This window comes from Lepisma saccharinum, chromosome 25 (assembly GCF_977018435.1).
Source record: "Lepisma saccharinum chromosome 25, izLepSacc3.1, whole genome shotgun sequence".
In the NCBI taxonomy this organism is placed as follows: domain Eukaryota; kingdom Metazoa; phylum Arthropoda; class Insecta; order Zygentoma; family Lepismatidae; genus Lepisma; species Lepisma saccharinum.
In genome coordinates this window covers 4,444,702-4,466,587 of record NC_139253.1, presented here as the reverse complement: position 1 = coordinate 4,466,587, position 21,886 = coordinate 4,444,702, and positions in this window count along the sequence as shown.

Here is a 21,886-nt window from a genome sequence, read left to right as displayed (position 1 = left end):
CAGCGCCACGGGAGGCCGGTATTTCAAATCTTTAACTGGGCTTCATTTATAATGTCTTGTTTCAGTCATCCTACACTGACGGTTTCAAAAACGTGATAGGAAGCGTGCCAGGCGAGTCCGTGCGTCCTTCGCCCAATAGAACGCAGGCTTCTGCAGCCTGTCATGCCGCCACAATGTGAAACGTTGCTGTTGTTTGGTTCGTTGCCAAGCGGCATGTTTCGGTCTGAAATCTCGCCTCCGGTAAAATATATATAAAAATGCATGTATGTGTGTATATGTGTATGTGTGTGTGTTTGTTTGTTCCGGCATAACTCTCGAACGCCTGGAGCGATTTCAACCAAACTTGGTACACATATCACTTGCAATCTGGAAATAAATACTGTGGGAGTAAGACACCCCTGGCACCCCTAGGGATGAGGTGGGAAGGGTGACACTCCCAATGCAGTTCAACTCCCAAGTTCATTTTACACTGTAGTAAGAATTCATTATATTCCTGTCTAATAGAAGATTGGGATAAATAAATACCCAGCCAAGGCCGGGCAATCAGCTAGTTTCTTATAAAGTCCGACCGGACAAATAATAAACTTCAGGAAACTCAGACACTTCGCCTCCAGTTGTGGGAGTTTCAAAGGGGAGAAAGCGGTGTTGCTACACGCCTGAATTTTCTCCAGTCGTGCACGACATCTTTTGCTGTCAACATGCACTCTTCGCTCGCATTTCAGGGAGAGGCAGGGAATCGGAGACCCATTCGCTTGCGGCAACCATTAGTCTTCGCCGTGCTTGGCCTTGTTGAGGGTGCCAGCTGTTTCGAAAACGACTCGAAACGAATAATTTTCCACCGCATAACACCACGAGAATTTCCTCTCACCACGGCAACTGGACCAAGCTGATTAAATTTAGTAGGCAAAAAAGAAAGGGGAGGGTTGGCATGGTTCAGACTAGGGGGTTGGAAACAAGTAAAAATGAAGAATGAAGCCGGGAAAACGATATTCTCTTTGTGCGGGGAGGTAGAGACGGACGAGCATCTGCTATCTGCCTGCCCCTCTACGCGTGATTTCCGAGACAAGTGGGTTAAGAACGTAACAGGGATTTTGTAGCAGATCTTCTGGTTTCCCAAGGAACAATCTCCCGAATTTCTCAAATCTGACCTGGCAACACTGCCCCGAACACCGATAACGGCAGGGAAGTTGCGCGAACGCTTTGGACGGAAGGTTTCTTTCCTTGTGGTCGAGCTATAGAAGTGAGATAGTGCAACGAGTGGGGAGATATTTGTGGGAAGTGAGAGAACGACGAGGAAAGGCGTAGCAGATACCTATAAGGGCGAAGAAACCGCACAAAGTAACCTTACCTTATAATAAGTGGACTGTGGAAACAGCTTGTGCAATATATATATATGTTTGTTTGTTTTTGTTTCATATTTTCAAACATTTGTCAAAAGAATAACCAATGTGAATCAACATGTAGTGCGTACAGCCAACGGCTCACACATAGAAGTTCAAAATATACAAATAGACCAAGCTGATTCGTGTGACCCTCCCTGACTTACGACGAGAAAGACAAATACAGAATTTTCAAGTTTGTTCTTTCGCCGAACAGGCATTAAATGTAAAAACGTACAGTCACCATCAATAACAGCTGAAAAGCGTTGTGCGTGTTACCTAACATTACGGCGATAACCGAAGCAGCCTCACTGAAAACTTACCATAGAAATTCTGCCACCGCCGTAAAGTTAGGCAACGCACAACGCATTCCAAGGCGAGTAATTCAGGATTTAAGAATGGAGCATTTTAATGAAGACAGTCATCCCTATACCTGTAAATGAAACATTAAATGCAAACCTAGCGTCGTCGCTTTGTGATAAAGGGGTGGAGGCACATGGTGGTTCAGACCCCACTTTAAACTGTAGGTCCAGGGCCTCCCCCATGGCGCAGTGGTAGCGTCCTTGCCTTGTAATCGAGGGGTCCCGGGTTCGATACCCGGTGGAGGCACAAGTGGTTCGGATCCCACTTTAAACTGTAGGTCCAGTCCCGATTAGCCTTACTGTGCATAAAGTGGACTTAAAACAGCAACTCAAACCAAACCAAACTGTAGGTCCAGTCCCGATTAGCCTTACTGTGCATAACGTGGACTTAAAACACCAAATCAATCAATCAATCAAAGCATATGGCAAACCCATACGGTCTATAGCATATCCCGTATTTCTCAGAAAGTACAAAAGTGAAATATAGCTAACACATAAACACAATAAGAAATTGATTGTCTTTGACCGCGGTAACAATAAGTAACTTTGCTACTTCTGATCTCAACCGCTTATTACAAGCCAATGGCTAATTATGTAATGAGTGCAATGTTGTACTAGATCAATTCTTTGTGATGATAGCAAGAACGATTGATAATAGAGAATCTTTTTAAATCTTCTTCGTAATATAGCTCTCAGATGACAGAAGTGAAAAAAAAATTATATTTCAACTAACTTAGTTGCAAAGTGAATGTTTATAAATTGTTTGGATTCTGATATCTGAAATTAGTTTGTAGGTTTCTATGCAAATGCAACTGTATTATAATCATTACGCTTCATTGTAACTCAACCCCATCTATCGCACGATTAGAAAGCTCAAAGAATTTATGAGACTTCCCCACTGGCGTAGTACGTCGTCGCCTTGTACTCAAGGGGGCCCGGGGTTCGATACCAGGTAGAGGTACACTGTACAGTGCTTCGGATTCCACTTTAAACTGTAGGTCCAGTCCCGATTACCCTACCTGTACATAAAGTGGACTTAAAACAACAATTCAATCAAACAAATAAATTCAAAGAATATGATATTTCCTTTTTCAATGTAATAACATGAAATAAGCTATTCTCTATTACCTTGTCCGGGATGGCTGGATATTTCCGACCTTCTCCCTGCATAAAGCGGCTCCTGGGATCACCCAGCCTCAAATCAATGAGTAGCAACACTGGGTATTAAAGGATGCCGGATCGCGATGCTGATCACGTCACCTCCAAAATGGCAAGAGATCGAGAATGTGTGGGACCCTACGTACATCCCCTAAATGTACCTTCATGGTACGGTGCTCTCTATGCACGGGGAACCTTGCCTTTACCTGTTAGCTTCTGGGATGAAATATGAATCGGCCTCCCCGATGGCGTAGTGGTAACGTCGTCGCCTTGTAATCAAGGGTTCCCGGGTTCGATACCCGGTGGATACACATGGCACAGTGGTTCGGATCCAACTTTAAACTGTAGGTCCAGTCCCGATTAGCCTTCCTGTTCTTAAAGTGGACTTATAACAACAAATCAATCAATCAATCAATGTGAATCGAAAAAACATTTCAGATGGTGGCGAAAATGTGTTAAGGAAATATAATCAACGTTAACTAATGATTTAAACATAATTTTAATTGTTAGAATCGGATTATAAGCAATTACTAGAGCAACTTTGCGTTAGTTAGTTATTTTCTGTCACTTGAATTGCTTTCTTTTCATACCACCAATTCCTTTCTCCTTCTAGCACAAAACTTACTGGAGCTTATTTGGTAGACGAAAAACCATACATTCGGTATTTCCACATCCTCGAAATGCTTAAGCTATGGAGCTGTTAACCAAAGATTAGGAAATACAAGGAGCCTCCCCGATTGTGCAGTGGTAGCGTCACCGCCTTGTAATCAAGGAGTCCCGGGTTCGATACCCGGTGGAGGCACATAGTAGTTCGGATCAGACTTTATAAACTGTAGGTCCAGTCCCGATTAGCATTTCTGTGCATAAAGTGGGCTTAAAAGAACAAATCAATTCAAGGGAGTGCCAAATGAAAAACCTTAATTCGTTTTTGTTTCTTATCTAGTAGATTTCTGTCTGAAGTGTTGCACAAGTTGTCTACACTTTAGTACAGACCTATTGCTGATTTACATATATCTTCAACTTTGAGTTAGTGCCTGTATACCTTAAGAGTAATAAGTCTTTGGGGTCCACGTGCAGTCACTTATGAGCCACCGCGAAGGCCTTTCCACCCATCTGCCTGCGAACTGAGGCCATTGTCGAACTTTCTCCTCCATTAGTAAACTTGATGGTGTGGTAAGCATGCACAGAGATATTGAATTATCATTTGCAGATAAATTTCTGTAAGTTTCAGGCTGACAGATGGCAAGAAACCACTCCTCTTCACTGCTGCAAGTGTGTACAGAAGGCGCCATCTTTAAAATAACAAAAATGGCGTTTTGAAGCTCACTTGATTAGTGTTGCAGCCTTGAGATCATCTTGTAAATAACAGTTGATACCTCATGTAAATTTGAGCTGTATACAGTTTGCTCAACAATTTTTATTGAACTTTTAAGGTTTTCTATTGGACTCGTGTAATATCACTAGAATAAAATACGCGGGTGAGGGCAGACTGGGGTACAATTTCTGTAAGGGGTGTCAGGTCATTGATAAAACTTGTTTAGCAAGAATAATAGCAATAATAATAATAATAATCATTACCACGGTTAAAGATTTTAGTTTACAATAACAATTATAAACTAATAAAAATTAATAAACCTTATTTCAAATTATTATTATTATTATTATTATTATATCGTAACGTTCTCCTAGGAACGGGGGATCGAATTAGGGACATTTTGATGCCCCGATGGGTGGTGTAGCTCGATCACCATTCATCCTTCATCCTCATGAAGCGAGAGGTGAAACACACATTCAAGAGATGGCAAAACACAATCACTTAGATTTTACACTTTGAAGTTTGGATCACACATGGTTAGATAGGGTAAATACCTGTAATTGGCTGATTGCTTTGTACTCCAAAGCGAACACTTAGGCGTGAGCCTGTACAATTCTCCCGAAACTCTCCTGCTGCTTCCAAGCCGCAATCCCCAGGTAAAAGACCCCTCACCGCCCGTTGCACTCAATACTTATTCCTTCCTCTTTCACCGTAATGCCAAGTCATTAACCTACAATAGCTTTTGGGTCAGCACCTTATTTACCTGTTCTGCTTGCAATACCATTCATTCAGGAAGGTTGGCTAACTTCTGACAAGGCGTTCCTTAGATACCTATGAGTGCAACGGTTGGTGATCGGGTTTATGAACTTCATGCATGATAAAGTTTTTCAGTTTTATGCTGGATGTTGCGATATTACTATATAACCCATCAGATGACTGAACATCCAGTTCGAATGTTTTACATTTTTTTTCCATTTCATACAGTTAGTGTACTGAAGTTCATTGTTATTATATTTTGTTATTAACTTTTACACCTCGTTCAAGAAAGCCATTAAAAGTTATAGCGAAATTTTATTCATAAAGTATATGTTGTAATCTCTCACAAAACCATATTTTTTTTTAATTTTTGAAACTTTGAAACCATTCATTATTTGGATTCAATGGTAGAGGAAAATATAACCTAGTTCCTGTATTTTGTACTAAATTTTTCGAGTCTAATGCAGTTTTTACTTTTGTTATTCTGTTCCAATACTAAATAAACAAACTTTAATCTGTTATTAACAATAATAATAACAAGCTTTCTGCTCTTTTTGCAGCTTGAAATCAATGGTGTCAATCAAAAGTGAATATATCTGAATCATAAATGCATTGAATAGCTAATTTGACCCTATTTATCGGATGACCCTCGCATTAATTTCGAGTTTTGTACAAACGAAGTACATTAAGAGTTCGATAACCAAACTCCCGTCTCAGAGAAACTCCTAAATATTCAAACCACGCTCACCCTCGCGTTAATTTTCCAAAAGTGGACACATCTTGTTGGACAACACAAGTAGATTAACATTATTGAGGAATGCAGCAATAATCTGAGAATTATCCTGCTTCCTCTTATATTGATGAATGGGTTTGTTGATGCAAGATATCAGTATTGCCCTGCATACAGCGTTTCCCTTTCAATATTTTACAGCGGGGGTCGACAGCCACACCCGATAGGCCCCAATGGGAAAAGGATCACAAAAGAATTTGTGCATAAACTGTTCATCACGATGCAGGCGACGCCGTGACTGTTGTCATTTGTTATCCCGAAGAAGACAAAAAGCAAATGGGTTCTCATGACTCCGGTTCTCAGTTATATCCACAAATTACTGCCAATGAGGAGATTCCTCCACTATGGACTTGCCAGCCAGTGTTGCCAACTCATTGGTTTTGCAGCCAACTCTGGTCTTTTTTTATGTACTTACCTAGCTCCTAGATATTAAATTCTGCCAGGAGATTGGAGTTGTAGCAAGAAGAATACACCCTTCAGGGTAATTTCAAACTGAAGCGACAGGCGACAAGGTTCACACCGCTGTCACAAGCGACAATGCCCCCTATCCTTCAGTCTACAAACACCTTGCATGAGCGAACAACAGACAGAGGCGACAAGATGCACGGTACTGAGAAAACAGCACAGTCATAGCGACACTTGCACCTTGCAGGGCCGTAGCCAGGCAGGGGCCAGGGAGTGCTGAGCTCCCCTTGCATTGCCATCAGCCCATTTCTGAAATTTGGTAAAACTACTTTGTAAAATTGGTTTGCAATGACGAGTAGGAGTAGATATTATTTTTTGCTCAAAATTTGATAAAGGTTAAATTCACAGAATACAAAGAACAGATATAACATCTGTTCATCTAATTGATGAGCCGAAGTCAAACTAGCGGGAAGTACTAATTAGAATATTCTCTCGGCTTCAGATATGAGGGGGAACAAGGGTTGTGTGAAAGATATTGAAGAAAACTGTATGTACAGTCTGTAACAAAATAACTGCACCACCGCTAAAAATGAGGGGAATATTGAAATATGTTTAAATTGTATTTGTAATAATATGCAAAACAATGGCAAATTGCACCTGGGATTGTTCCTTGATTCTTTTTTAGTAGTGGGGTTTATGCTATGGACAGGACCGGAAAGGAAGAGCACCTCTCAAGCAGCTTTGCTACACTTAAAACTTGCTCAACATGCCTACATGAGTTTTTTGCTTAAGTGTGGAACTCTTGCATAATCCAAGATTTTTGTAAAAAAGCCCTCAAGAATTTTTCGGAAAGGAAGAGCTTTTTCGGAAAGGAAGAGCCTCCTTGTCTATACTTACAAAAGGCACTTCTGTGAGATTGTTGTCCATAAACTTGTCAAAAAAATGCCCCTCTTGACCACACTTAAAACTAGGCCACCCACACCCATACACACACCCATACACACCCACACCCACCCACACCCACCCACACATATTTACTTCCGGTCACTTCCGGTCCACTTCCGGTCCACTTCCGGTCCACTTCCGGTCCACTTCCGGTCCACTTCCGGTCTACTTCCGGTCCACTTCCGGTTTACTTCCGGTCTACTTCCGGTTTACTTCCGGTTTACTTCCGGTTTGAGTTCAATTGGACACCAGGCTCATCTTGCATATCTAGTACTAAGACAATGCAATATGCAGAGACCCTCTAGAATTGCTCCGTGACTCTCTCATTTCTTACATCATAAACATATGATTTTTCACCTATGAGAATGACACTACATATGGTATCATTGGGTAAAGCCTCGTGGAATTCACAGATAATTTTAATGTTTGTTCTGTCATTGACCACAACTTGTTTCCTTTTTGAAGTGTTAATTACAAACATGGGTCTCCGTTCCTTGAATTCATCTGGTGTGTAGTACAGGTCTGTATTCCCGGTAGTGACCCTTTTGAAAGCCGAAAAAGCTTCATATAATTTGAGAAAATCATCCTTGGAAATGTCTAAATTGTAATTTTCTCTAGGAAAGACTTCATTTCTGCCATTTTTAAGATATATGTTCTTGATGTTGCAGTTATCAAATCTACTTGAATTTTTTTCCTGATTATTGTGTCTCCTAGTCTGAAACAGTACCACCACAAAATCGGGCATGTCAAATTGAATACTAGAGAATGAATTTGTGGCATCAAATTCATAATAAGTACCAGAGGCAGGCTTCTGTACGCATTGATATGTGTAAAATTGAAGAGGAACCTGTGGATTTTTTAGGATATCTGCTTTGTATTTAAGAGCGTAACTGGCCTCATATTCAACAACGGGGATTCTTAGCTCCATAGTCTGAATAATGCACTTGCCCTCATCAGGTAGGGTATTAGGCATAGCTTCCCCCGTAGGGTTTAATGTGCTGTACCTCATCAAAGCATTATTATCATTGGCAGCTCTTCTAAATGTAATTCTTAAACCACCCTTCCACATAATATCTTTGTAATCCGAGAAGAATCCTGGCAACAGGCGCATCGGGAACAGCACAGTGTGGTTCTTAGATAATATTTTATCACCAGCCTCAAATCCACCTATTTTGTAGTAAGAAGCCTCGGTTTTGGATAATTTTAGAGTGGCCAAAGCCGTGGAGGTAATGCCGGGATAATCTATTCTGTTTATAACAACGCCATGCTTTCTGATCTCAATTTCAGAGAACAGATGCGGCACAAAATTGTCTACAAGTCTTATATTTGAATTTGCCGGGTAATCTGTTCCATCGAGCTTTACAACATCAAATTTGATGTATAGATCTGCTCTGTGGGGGTGTATAAAGCCATCCCCTACATCAAGATCAACCTCAACCTCCGTGTTGGGTTGATTTAAATTTGCAAATGTCCTCCTGTTTGGGGGGAATGATTGTAGCTCATAACTCTCAATATTTTCCATTGTATGTATTTTTATTTAAATGTTAATCTCTATGATAGCAGTTGTTGTGGCTCCAGCAAAATCAACTAATTCTTCTTTTTCATTAGTGACCATCAATTCAATATAATCTATTCTATTATGGCACACAGGAAAATATAATGTTGGGGATGGATTGTAGATGATTGGCTCCATAAATTCGGAATTAGGTTTGAATGTTGCAATGATGCCGGTTTGTTTGTGAGTGCCTATGCCATTTGATTTGGTGATCATACCCTCGGCCACATTACAGTGAATATTTAGAGTCTCTATGGCTAAGAATTTAGGTATATTCATAGCAGTGTGTTTGATGCCTGCTTCAAGTTTTGTGTTGTTCTCAAATCCTAACAGCTCTCCTATAGTACCCAGATGCACTGTCTCCGTAGCAGATACAATCTCTACTCTGTGAGTGACAGAATTTTGACTTAACACCACACCTCTGGGTAAGTGAGCATTTAGAGTGGACAGATTATACTGCCCTGGAGTGATGACAATTTTTTGATCCCCTACTGCAATTGTATTGTTGTGGTGTGTAATATTTGGGATTAAGTACATGCCGTAAAATGCTCTGAGAGCTATTGATTTGGGATATACTATGTCATCATGCAATTTGAGTTTCAATATTGAATTTTGGCTGGTGAGATGGAATACCCCCATGATGTTTCAGATACCACAAGGCCTTTTGAAAATTTTCAATTGATGGTTTATTTATTTGAGACATATATCTGAGAACAGATAAACACAAATGTCCGCAATTAACATCTTTGAAGTTTTGAAGACGGGCATTATTGTAATAAAGATTAGCCGATTTTAGATATTTTATTAAATTCTCAGGTGGAACACCTCCAAATGAATCAAACACAAATGCCTCATTTTTTAAATATTTAAGATAACAGATCCAGTGAGTGCCCTGATTTTTGTACTTATCCAAATTAACAATGCCACACTCTTTGTTGAGTGGTTGTTCTGGTAAAGAATCAGACATGTACACACCTCTAAAATTTTTGATGCCCAGTGGCTTGATTAAAGCTTCAATATCTTGGTTTGTAAGCGGCTCTTGTTTTTTTTAAACTTATTCATGGCTCTCTTAACACCTTTGCCTTTTTTCTCCATGGCCAGGTTATGGCGCCTCTGCTCATCTAATTCTGCCCTATTTTTCTTGGCATCTATTACTGTTTTTGCTATGGCAGCTGATCCCCCGGCCAAGCTCCCAACAGCCCCGAGAGCAGCTAAGATGGCAGGGATGGTAAATATGAATCCCCCTACATGTGATTTTTTTCTTGATTGCTGTAATTTTTTTAATTGGGGGGTACTAAGCAACAATTTCATACCATGCCCCTTTGCAAGACAAGAGCTTTTTTTCTTGCGCTGCTTTTTGGTCAAGAGACTGTCAATAGTTTTAAGAGATTTGAGACCTGCATAAGGTATTTGATACATAACACCCTTGGCCTTCATTGTAGGTTTATTATATACATATTCACAACCCCCACCCCAGTTTTTGTTTGGTGCTCATAGCTATGGTGGTTCCCAATGCTGCTATTTTCTCACTCAAAGAAGCATCTTTGCTTACAAATCTGCCAAATGCAGCCTCTTCTAATTTCTTGTCTGCAACATGTCTCTTGTCAAGATCAGAATGTGTGTTGTATGCTATGTCATGGTCTCTACAAGCAGCATCTAAAGGATTAACACCAGGATCACCTCTGTTTAATCTATGGTCCAATTTTGTGCCTGGACCACAATACTGATAGCCTGGAATGTGTAGTTCAAATGGCAGCTTGTTTATAATGTCATTAACCAACCCCCGACCCTCAGAAATATTCCAAAATTTAGGTGGTAGAGTATTAATAATTTTTATGAGATATCCAATCCCCTTAGGGTCATTCACTATAAAATTAGACAATTTGGTGCTTATCATGTCCATAATTCCAACTTTTTCATTGTAAAAATTGTGGTTGCCTGCATTTTCCTCCCCTGCTATCACCAATAACCTATCTACAAGTTTCCTGACATCATCAACCCAGACAAATTCTTTAGGCAGTGTGTTGTATTGTTTGATTCCACTGCCTGTCTTGATCTGTGACCATATGGGCTTGATTAAATTGTTGTATTTTGCCCCACTGCTAGACTTGACTCTTTTTTGTGTGGGATCATTGTTCTGGTATAGAGCATCGGATTTTATTAATATTTCTTTGTAATGTTCATAATCTTGATCTGTATAGCTGCCAGGCCTTTTCCTAGTCATCAGTTCCCACAATCCAGGTGTTCCGGGGTACTTAACAAAAGCACCTTTTTCTCCGAGACGAGATTCTGAATAAACAATTATATCATCCCCCATAAAAGTTACTCTGAAATTACCGATTCTATGTATGATGCTGCCATCAAGCTCTGTGTCGGCATATAAGCCAAACACCTCATCTTTGTTGTCTTTAGGTGTGGTTAAATATTTTTGAGCAAGAAGACCCAATTCAATAGGATCCAGAGTAGCTTCAATTCTTCGAGGGGCAACAGGACTAGGTGTATGAATACTGGAAAGTGGGGTGAATGGATAATCTAATATGTTCCTTGCAGCTACAGGTACAAGCTCCGTGATCAAATCTTGATTTTGCTCTGTAACAGTTTTGATATTCTTACCTAAATTATTAATAGCATCAATGACAGGCTGTTCTGTTTGTTTGTGTTTTTCATAAATTCCACGGTTCTCTGATTTCCATCCCTTAAATCTTTTTACAAGATAATCTCTTAACTTAAGATCATCAATGACTGGTCGTTTCATGGTTGTTTATTTATGTCTCAACGTCTAGAAAATCGTTGATTTTATTTCTGTATTTGCCAGTATTAGGTGTTCTTGTCATATCAATTGTGACAAACCCATAACTGTCCTGGCTCCAGCACTTGCTGCAAAACTTGGAAAAATCATTGTAGCTCAAGTCCCCACCTACATATTCATCGTGTATGTGTTTGAGGTTGGTATGGTCTTGATGAAACACACATATAAAATTGCTGTTGTCTCGGATCAGTTGCTTCGGTATTTTAGAAAAAGTCTGTGCCAGGTAGAAGCAATCAATGTTTTTGTGCCGGCCCTGTGTAAAGAAGTTTCTAACCTTGTTTTGATTATCCAGTATAATGTCATCAAACACAACAACAGAATTATCGAGACATTCATGAAGTGGCTTAACATCTGGTTCAAAAGTGGCTATATCCAATCCATCATATAGCTTCATCAGCTGCTGATATTTTAATTGTTCCAAGCTCTTAGAGAAGATATACAAGTGCCTGTTTTTCCAGTCTAACCAGTTGGGTGCCAATAAAAAATTATCAATCATTAATGTAGTTTTACCACAAGCAGATGGCCCAACAATAAGACACCTAATATTATCAGGCAGCAACTTGCCATTTCTCTTATTCTGCTGTTCAGGTTCTGGCAGCCTTTTTATAACATCCCAGGTGCTCATATTATCACTTTGTTTGCATCGATCCAGCTGTTTTCCGGATGACCCAGCCATTTGACAAATAACTTGCTGCCTTTTCTGCGGATGATTTTTTCTATGAGATATGTGTCAGGCTGTTTAGTTTTGCTGAGCTCTTGTTCATAGAACCTGCCTTTGAGAATTTCTCCTCGGTGATCTTTTATTATATATGTGTTAAGGGTCCCGGGTTTAACTTGAACCACTGTAAATAATTCAGTGCTCCAGTTTCTCGTAAAGCCTCTCTTGAATAAGTGCTTATATTTGCTGATTCTTACTTGATCACCCACCCTGTATTTGGCCCTTCTTGTTGTTGGCTGGTATCTAGGATAATAAACAGTCCTGATCAATTTTTGCTCATCAGATGAAGTTACTTCAGAGGGTTTCATGTTGATTGTGGAATGGACCGAGTTGTTATATTTATGTACAAGTTCTGGAAGAATATTAATCCATTTATAATTACCTTGAAGTGTAAATTGTTTATACATAAGATTTTTTAGGGTTCTGTTGAATCTCTCTACAATTGAGGCCTTGAGATCACTGTAACTCGAGTAATGTTTTATTGCCTGGCTTTTAATAAATTGTTGGAACACAGAATTATAAAATTCTTTGCCATTATCTGTTTGCAAATAGCGCGGTGATCTTCCACTCTGATTGATGATTGTCCTGATGGCTTCTGTAACACATGTTCCAGTCTTGGATTTGAGTGGCACAGCCCAGGCAAATTTTGAAAATGTATCTATTACAGTAAGTAGATACTTGTAGCCCTTGTTGATTTTGTCTAAGTTTTTCAACTGCCCACTTGACAACTCAATCAAGTCGCTCTGCCATAAATCATCTATGCCTTTTGTGACTACTGGAAGTCTCTTATAATTATGTCGGGCTTGTCTGTGTAGTTTATCAACAATAATTTGTCTAGACATAATATGTAAACAAGAATATTGCAACTATGGGGTGTTCAGCAGCTGATACTGCAGGATTTTCTAAATATAATTTGTCTCCAATATGTATTTTAAATTCCAAAGAGCCATCATCTTCAGTATAGGCTGTTTCTAATGTATTGGGATCTGTAAAATCCTCTAACTCTACACTGGTAATTTTTACTTTGTTATCAGCATTTGTTATTGATAAGGTGGGGTAGTGGTGTGCCTGTGGCTGATGCCAATATTTGATCTTGATTGGTCTCAGTGTGCCCCCAACAAAAAACTGGTAATAAAATTGTGCAGGGGACAGCATATATATTTTGCCACCTGGTGTAAATGGTGAATCATATTCTTTGTTGGGGATGCTGTACAATTCAAGAATTACTGTATGTTTTGGATTCTCGATTATGCCTGTTATTTCTTTTTCTGCTGTAAGCAATCTGCTTGTTACAGATTCAAGGTGCTCATTGATGGTCCTAACAACATCATCGTGGCCTGGCTTGATCTTTACGTCCACAACAAGTTTTTTGTATTGTTGCACAATCTCTTGAAGCTGGGTGGCAAAAACAGACAGAGCATTTGCTTGATTGGATTCCATGGTCCCTAGCTGTTGCTTGATATTAGCTACAATTTGCTGTAAATTTTCAACAACTGCCAATTTTGAATTTTGAGCAGTAAGATCATGGACCTGTCTTCTGATATCCTCAAACAGGGCATGCAGTTCATTAATATGTTGATTGGTTGGAAGAGTGGCTACTGTCTGAGTAAGTTGTTTGATCTCTGCTTGGATATTCTTGATATCTTCTGATTTCAATATCCTATTCACAGCTCTCTTAATATTTTTAAGTTCCTGTGATGTAGGCAGATTTGATACTGTATTTTGCAAAAATTCAAGTGCCAATTTCACATTGTTTAATTCAGATGCATCAGCCACACCACGCATAGCATCTTGGAGCAGGGCTATATCTGCCTGAGTAGGTGTTGATTGTTGTAAAATTTCAAGCTTTGTTTGGATATCATCGATCAAGTGATGAAAATGAGATAGCTCAGATTCAGTGTTGAGGTTTTCAAGTTTTGTGATCTGTTGCTGGACACTAACAAGGGTATCTACAATCCCAGGCAGGCGAGTTTCTTGTACATTTGTCAAATCACTTTGCACTGCTGCTATTGTACCTTCAAGATGGGTTATGGTACTTTGAATTTTTCCAAAATCTTCATATGTTTCAAGTTGCAGCTTGATGTTTGCAACACTCCGAGTTATTGCACTCAAAGCATCAGAAGATGGCAAATTGTTCATAAAATTTTCAAGTGTCTCAATTTTTTCTTTAACCTCGGCTATGGCATTGTTCAGGGGGTCCAGATTAGGTATCTGGAGTGACTGAATCTGTTCTTTTAGAGTGGAAATCACTAGATCAAAATCTTCTTGTGATTTTATGCTTTTGACAATTGTTTGGAGCTGTGTCTGGACATTATTTATCTGCTCTTCTAATTGCTGTTTCAATTGCTCGGAGTTGTTAGCCTGGGTCTTAAATTTGGCTTGAAGAGCTGCTACAGCCTCTTCTAAACTTTGAAAATTATCCAATGTGGCCAAGTCAGTATATTTCTGAAGCAATAACTTGAGTTCTGAATCAATTTTAAGAAGAGGGTCCATGCATTGTGATTGCAAATTTGTAATTTCCAATTGAAGACTGGCATTGAGTGTGGTTTGTAAAGCTTGTAAATCACTTCTTAATTTCTTGACTCTGACATCAAGCATCAGAATCTCATCACTGTGATCTTCATGTCTTGTATGGCCAAATATATCATTAGGCATTTTGTTTTAATGGTTATTTATTATAGAGTATCTGATTCTTAATTCTATAAAAAAGGGTATAAGCTTGTCATAAGATCCAGGGACCTCAATATATAAGCAGTCACCAGCAGAAACAGTATAAACAGTGCCAGAAATCATGTTTGAGTGCTTGATTCTATAAATATTTCTCCCTACTGAAATTTTAACATCACCCTCAGGGGTTGTAATAAATTGCAATTGCCCACCTACAGGTAATTGGTAATGATTTAAATTATTGTTAAATATGTACAATGTTTTGCCTGTTTCTTCATCATTATCTGTAAGTATGCTGTTCAGATGAATAATTAACAAGCCACTCAGTTTAGACATTACAGATTGTAAATCAGGAGAGGGTTGTGGTGTCGGCAGGTCCATAATAGCCTGTTTTTTGAACCCAAATAAGTTCATAGGCATGTTTATTTATTTCAAATCATGCTCTGGAATTGGGCATTGTTTCCCACTTTTCAAATCACAATGCCCCCAAGGTAGAGTATGTATGTTACATGACAAAATACATCTCTTGTCATCATGTGGGTCCAGAGCCACTTTTGTTACAATATTTGAAGTCAACAAGTGATTCTCACTCTGAATTCTATTTTCTGATGTTCTGATTGAACTCTGTGATTTGATGCAATTTTTATAATCTTCAAATTGGAGATCTTTTTCCACAGTCACTCTGCCAATGCCCTTGGCCTTTTTGACAACAGCACTACATGTTTTAAAACTATACATCTTGGCACTTAACCCAGCAAATTCCACAATAACATCACCAAGTGTCTCATCTTTTAACTTGCCAGGCACCTTTTTGTTGTGGGGTTGAATTATTGTATGTTCACTGGTATCAAAGTATGGAAACAATTCAGGCTGAGACATATCTTGATAAACATCTTCTGTTTGAATATCGAGAATAAAACTATCCGTGTCCATGTACAATAATTTTACACGATCACCATAAAAAGGTTTCAGCACATCATAATATAATATTAACATATGTAATTTGGACGATTCTAATATCACAGCCCCTTCATAAATAGGTTTATCAAATTTGATTTTTGTTTTCATCATGTTGAAAAGTGCCATGTGCTCATCATAAATTCTTCTGTAATTGAAGTTGGGCTTTGCAACCAATTTTTTGCTCAGGCTGGGGTCAGTAATTATTTTAACATCGGTATGTTTCCTGACATTTTCAATTGTTTTGCCATACACTGAATTCACCATCAATTTAAACAAGCCCTTATCAAATTGGCTCTTTGCAGATGTTCGAAGCTCCGTATTTGTATCAATGTATGGTTTCAACCATCTTGAGTGCCTGAACCTCAAAACTTTGCCAATTTTGGTCACTTGGACACCATGTTTCATCAGGAACTGTAGGTTTTTGTAATATATGACATAACCCTGTTTCGGCTCCAGGGTCATCATGAGCTTCCTCTGTTTAGAGCCAGGTGAGCACTGAACCTCGGGAATTGGGGGCAGATCAGAAAATTTATTGTGCAAATGATCTGGAAATACCAGATCAACCTCAAAGATGAGACCATGTTCACTGTCATCAAAATTCTGAAGATCTTCAATATTGAAATCTTCAACCCACTCAAGCTCTGCATATGGCAGTTTTTGCATCATGGCATGACCATAGAGGTTGTTTGCATCCACATAAAGTATATAATTTGATGGCCGTGCTGGATCATAATCAGGCATGTATTTGTTATTTGCTCTGGCATATCTCTGGGAACATTGCACCATCCCTCCTCTTATACATTCCTCCATAAACAGATACTTATCTTGATCGTGGATCAGATCCAATAGCTTTTTGGTGTTGAAAAACATTGCGGACCATGCTAGGCCCGGGGCACTGTAAAAATACACTGGGTCCAGTCCATAATTTTGCATGGAAGATTTTCTGAATGCCTGAAATACATCAGCCGAGAGGGTCGTATCAAGTTTTAAATATGCCATGTGATAATCACCAAATGTCTTGCATTTTAAATTGTTCCACATCAACTTGGCATGGTGATAATCTTCATCAGTGATTCCAGATCCTCTGATTTTGCTGTAAAATGCTTCTTGTGGTGGCAGGGAACACTCATCAAATTTAGAAAAATCTGTGACATAGTCATATGGATATACACCCTTCCGCCTAATTAATTTCAGGTCCTGATTTGGAAACGAGGCACGTGTGATTTTCAAGTCATCATCAGATAATTGAGAGGCCAGTGTAGCCAGGCTAGCAGGTAAAAATCTGTAAGAATCAAGAAATCTTATGTAAATAGGAACACCATCAACTTTAATTATTTTGCTAATAGATATATATTTTTCATCATTTTCAGCTAAAATATTTAAATTCTGCTTGTCAAACCCCTCGTACCTGATCAGATGATGGAAATCATAATTGGATGCTCCATGGCAGAATATGGGGATAAATTTTGGTCTCTTGATCTTAATATTACAGCTACTACACAGGGCCTGTTTATATCGACCATCTGTATGAGAATGGTGTTTCACCTTGATATTTTTATCTGAAAATTCAGAATCACATACCGGGCATTTTTCTGCATTGTTGAAATCCTCAATCTGTTCCTCTGTTAAAGGCAACATAGGCTTTGATTTTAATAAGATGTTAGATGCTATGTCACGGCACTCATTTTCTATTCTATGTGCAAATATTTTGATGGCATTTGGTCCCATGTATAAGTATGGCTCACTAACAACACCATCCCGTACAACTACATAACAAAAACTGGAAGGTTCATGTAGCTGGTATGGTGTACTTGAAGATTCTTCTGGATCTGGGCTACAGAATGCAAGAGATTTGAGATTCGATTCAAAATCATAGACAATAAATACTGGGTGTTCCAACAAGGCCTCATACTTTTTGAATTTGCAATTTTCACTTGGATTGGGCATCACCATATGAACAGGTTTATGGTTCCCACAGTATTTCAGATGCTCAATTAACTTGTTTTTAGCAATTTCTGCATTTTTTTCACAAACACCATTTACCATTTTTTGACCATCAAATACAGTTAAACATCTTCTGCACAACTTAAATATTCTATTAGATTTGTCTAGTTGTGTTCTGACTATAGCTTCAAGATTATGTATCAGAGTATAATGGTATGTATCATCTCCTTCAATTAAAAGCAGATCAATCGGAATAGCAGATTCATCATCAATTGTACTGATTCTGAGAGGTGCTATCGGGCAATTGCCAGTGGAACAAATAAATACATTAATAGATAATTGTTTGCCATTGATGTGCCTGGCCTTTTTTTCAAATTTATCAATATTCTGAACTGACATTGGATATTCTAAACCCTCCATTACATCATCAAAATCGTGCTCATGTTGTTTGTAATAAGTTATTCTCTCAGGATGGCTTGAAACTGGATACAAAGCAGCTAATATACACCACAAAAAGCATTTCTGGTCGGCGTTTTTTATATTGACCACGGCTCTTTTGTTTTTGATATTAGCAGGCAAAGGCACATAAGTAGATCCTTGTAATGGAGTGAATTCAGAAATATTAACATAGAGCTTGTGCGGAGAGCCACATAGGCTCCATCCGGACTCTTTTGCTGCAAATTCAGAGTGTTTGATATTTAATTGATCTATCAAATTGCCTATTATTGTGTCTGAATTTGCATTTGAATATACCGGTACAGTTTCTGTTATGTGGGGCTGTGTAAATTTTGTGCCATTTGGTTTCTTATATTGTACAAACAATTTGAGGGATAGCTTACAAGAGCCATTTTGTGCATTAAGAATTGCCTGCAGATCAGAATTTATACTGTTCAAGAAATTCTCAATGCCGCATCTTGGCTCTGATACAAACCGGTAATCCCTAAGTTGGGCATTAAAACTGCTACGGATAGGTGCATGGCGTAGCAGTTTTGCTGCTCTGGCATTAAGAGGTGCTTCGTGCCTTCTTTTCAGACCAGATGTGGATGGTTGTGCAGAGCAAGTATCTTTATGTGTATATGTAAAGTATTTCATGCTATATTCTCTATTGCATTTGGGGCATATTTTTGTGGGAGTTCTGCATTTGTCTGGGTTACAAATTTTTTGGTGTCTGGCCCAATTAGAGCTGGATATATTTTTATTGCATTGGTCACAATATTTTTGATTCGGCATTTTTGCTGTTGTTTATTATATACAATTTCCTGGGTTTCAATTCTAAACTTTATACTGAATAAAAAATATCAGTTGAGTTCAACACTGTGCTTTGTGTGTGTATATGTGTGTAGGTGTGTATACACTTAATATTTTTTGGCTTTGGTATTTATATACAATTTCTTGGGATTCAAATCAAAACTCTATGCTGGATCAGTTGGGTTCAACACTGTGCTTTGTGTGTGTGTGTATGTGTATATGTATGTTAATATTTTTGGCTTTGGTATTTATATAAAATTTCTTGGGGTTCAAATCAAAACTCTATGCTGGATCAGTTGGGTTCAGCACTGCAACAACACAACCTTACTCTTCAAAAGCTCTTACAATACTGGCTGATATGCAATGCAAAATCTCTTTATATACCCTAAGCACGGACCGCATTGAAACAATAAGCCAATCAGAATATAACACATAATCACATTATGTCATAAGCAACCAATCAGAAAACAACACATCTGAAACAATAGGCCAATCAGAATATAACACATCATCAAATTATGTCATAAGCAACCAATCAGAAAACAACACATGTCTAATAATTTGTTGCAAAACATGATGCAATAGAAATAAATCAGAAATAGGTCACAAGTGGGCCGGAAGTAGGCAAACCGGAAGTAGACCGGAAGTGGACCGGAAGTGGACCGGAAGTGGACCGGAAGTGGACCGGAAGTGGACCGGAAGTGGACCGGAAGTGACCGGAAGTGGACCGGAAGTGGACCGGAAGTAAATATGTGTGGGTGGGTGTGGGTGGGTGTGGGTGTGTATGGGTGTGGGTGGCCTAGTTTTAAGTGTGGTCAAGAGGGGCATTTTTTTGACAAGTTTATGGACAACAATCTCACAGAAGTGCCTTTTGTAAGTATAGACAAGGAGGCTCTTCCTTTCCGAAAAAGCTCTTCCTTTCCGAAAAATTCTTGAGGGCTTTTTTACAAAAATCTTGGATTATGCAAGAGTTCCACACTTAAGCAAAAAACTCATGTAGGCATGTTGAGCAAGTTTTAAGTGTAGCAAAGCTGCTTGAGAGGTGCTCTTCCTTTCCGGTCCTGTCCATAGCATAAACCCCACTACTTTTTTTGTTATTTTGCACTGCTGTCTTTCATTCCACTCTCTGCCAACAGATGTCTCTGACGTCTGCGTGCAAATGGCTGCCGCCTGTTCCTGACGTGCAACCGTGTTTACTGGTGGAAATCATGTGAATAGTGAGTGGAATATCTGTGTAATGGATATCAATTCTGGCTAACGACCTGGCAGCTTGTCATGTCGCTTCGGTTCAAAAGTTTGCATTGATTACTGAGGGCTCGCTTTCAAGCTACATGTGCGAAAGAAATACAACAATTCTAATAGGGTACTTTATCTAAATTCCTAATTTCTACGACTCTTACATTCTACAACAGTGAAATCAAAACGTTGTAACAGAAAACTATAAAAATGTACCAAACACACAAACATTTAGGTTTGTTTCTTCTTCATTTCACAAATCCAGTAAATATTAGTCAAATTGATCGCTTTTAATAATTCTAGGTGTAATCAAATGTCAGTAATCTAAGTGTTAAAAGTACTACCGCCCCTCCAAGACTATTATCTACGCCTAAATCTGCTCCTTTCTTTAGGTGCATTGTAGCCTCTTGTTAATAATTGATTTGGCAACACTGCAGCCAGCCGATAACACAATATGTCCTCTCGGAGGGGAGATACAAGCAAACCCTTTCACCCGAACCAAAATCTTTGTTTGGTGTTCAATGTTAATTGCTCCTACAAGATTGATTGGCGCAGGGGGGTGACCGTAACGTTTCACACCATTTAGATCGTCTGCAATTGGTTGATGTTTGTGGTGAAATGAGCAGTATTTGAATTTCAAATTAGGAATTCTTCCTTTTTTTTATCTACAATCGTTCTCCAGTTTGATAGACGAATTGTTGCCGGGTCATATTGTTGTCCTATTTGTTTCCACGTGTGGTCGTATCTGAAGCTCTTTCCCTCCAATTAACTAATTTACTGATGATGAAGTCTAAGCTATCGAGGTCTTTCGCAGGACGGACAAGTTAATGGCGCTGGAAGTAATTTTCTTGGTTTTTATATCGCCATTCGAGAGGAAGAGTGTCTTGGGTGAGGACAGTTTTAATTCTTATTCAATGCCACCATGTTTGGGAAGACCCAAAACGCACTAAAGTAAGGATGACATACCGGTACATGATGCAGGAAAAGGTGGAAACCAGGTGGAGTATGTAACCAACATGGCGGCCACATTGAAATCCGCCATCTTGGATTCAACTTCACGTTTTCTTTTGAAAAATAGGGAAGGTGGACACAGAGCATGGGTTAGAATTTCAAGAGAAACACATTGGCTGTTTAGAACCGAAAATTGCACTTGTGAACTACTGGCGTACGAAGAGAGGGGCTGATGGGGCTACAGCCCCTTCCGAAATTTTATGGATAATCAAAATTTTCAAATGAAAGCAGTAAAGAACTCAGTAAAAACTAAAGTGGTAACTGAAACCGCTCCTTAAAATGACACCCGATTAGATTTTCTGTTGTTTTTTTTAAAAAAAATCTTTAAGACGAAGGTTAGAAGTGGTAATAATGAATTATTTTTTAGCGAACCTCTCCCTCTAATACGCAGATATGTAATATCCACCTTTACAATTTCAGCCCCCTCCGAAAAAAAAAAATCTGCGTAAGCCATTGTTATGAACCTCTACTGACAAAGTTAGGTTGTAACGGTACAGTTTCGTCTTGTCTTGAGAATGAGGACTGTAAGTTACGATGTCGTCTAGAATTGAAAAATAATATTTATAAGCTTGCTTTGTTTTCGATTTGGCCTCAGTCATGAAATTATCAACAGACAAAAATATAAAAA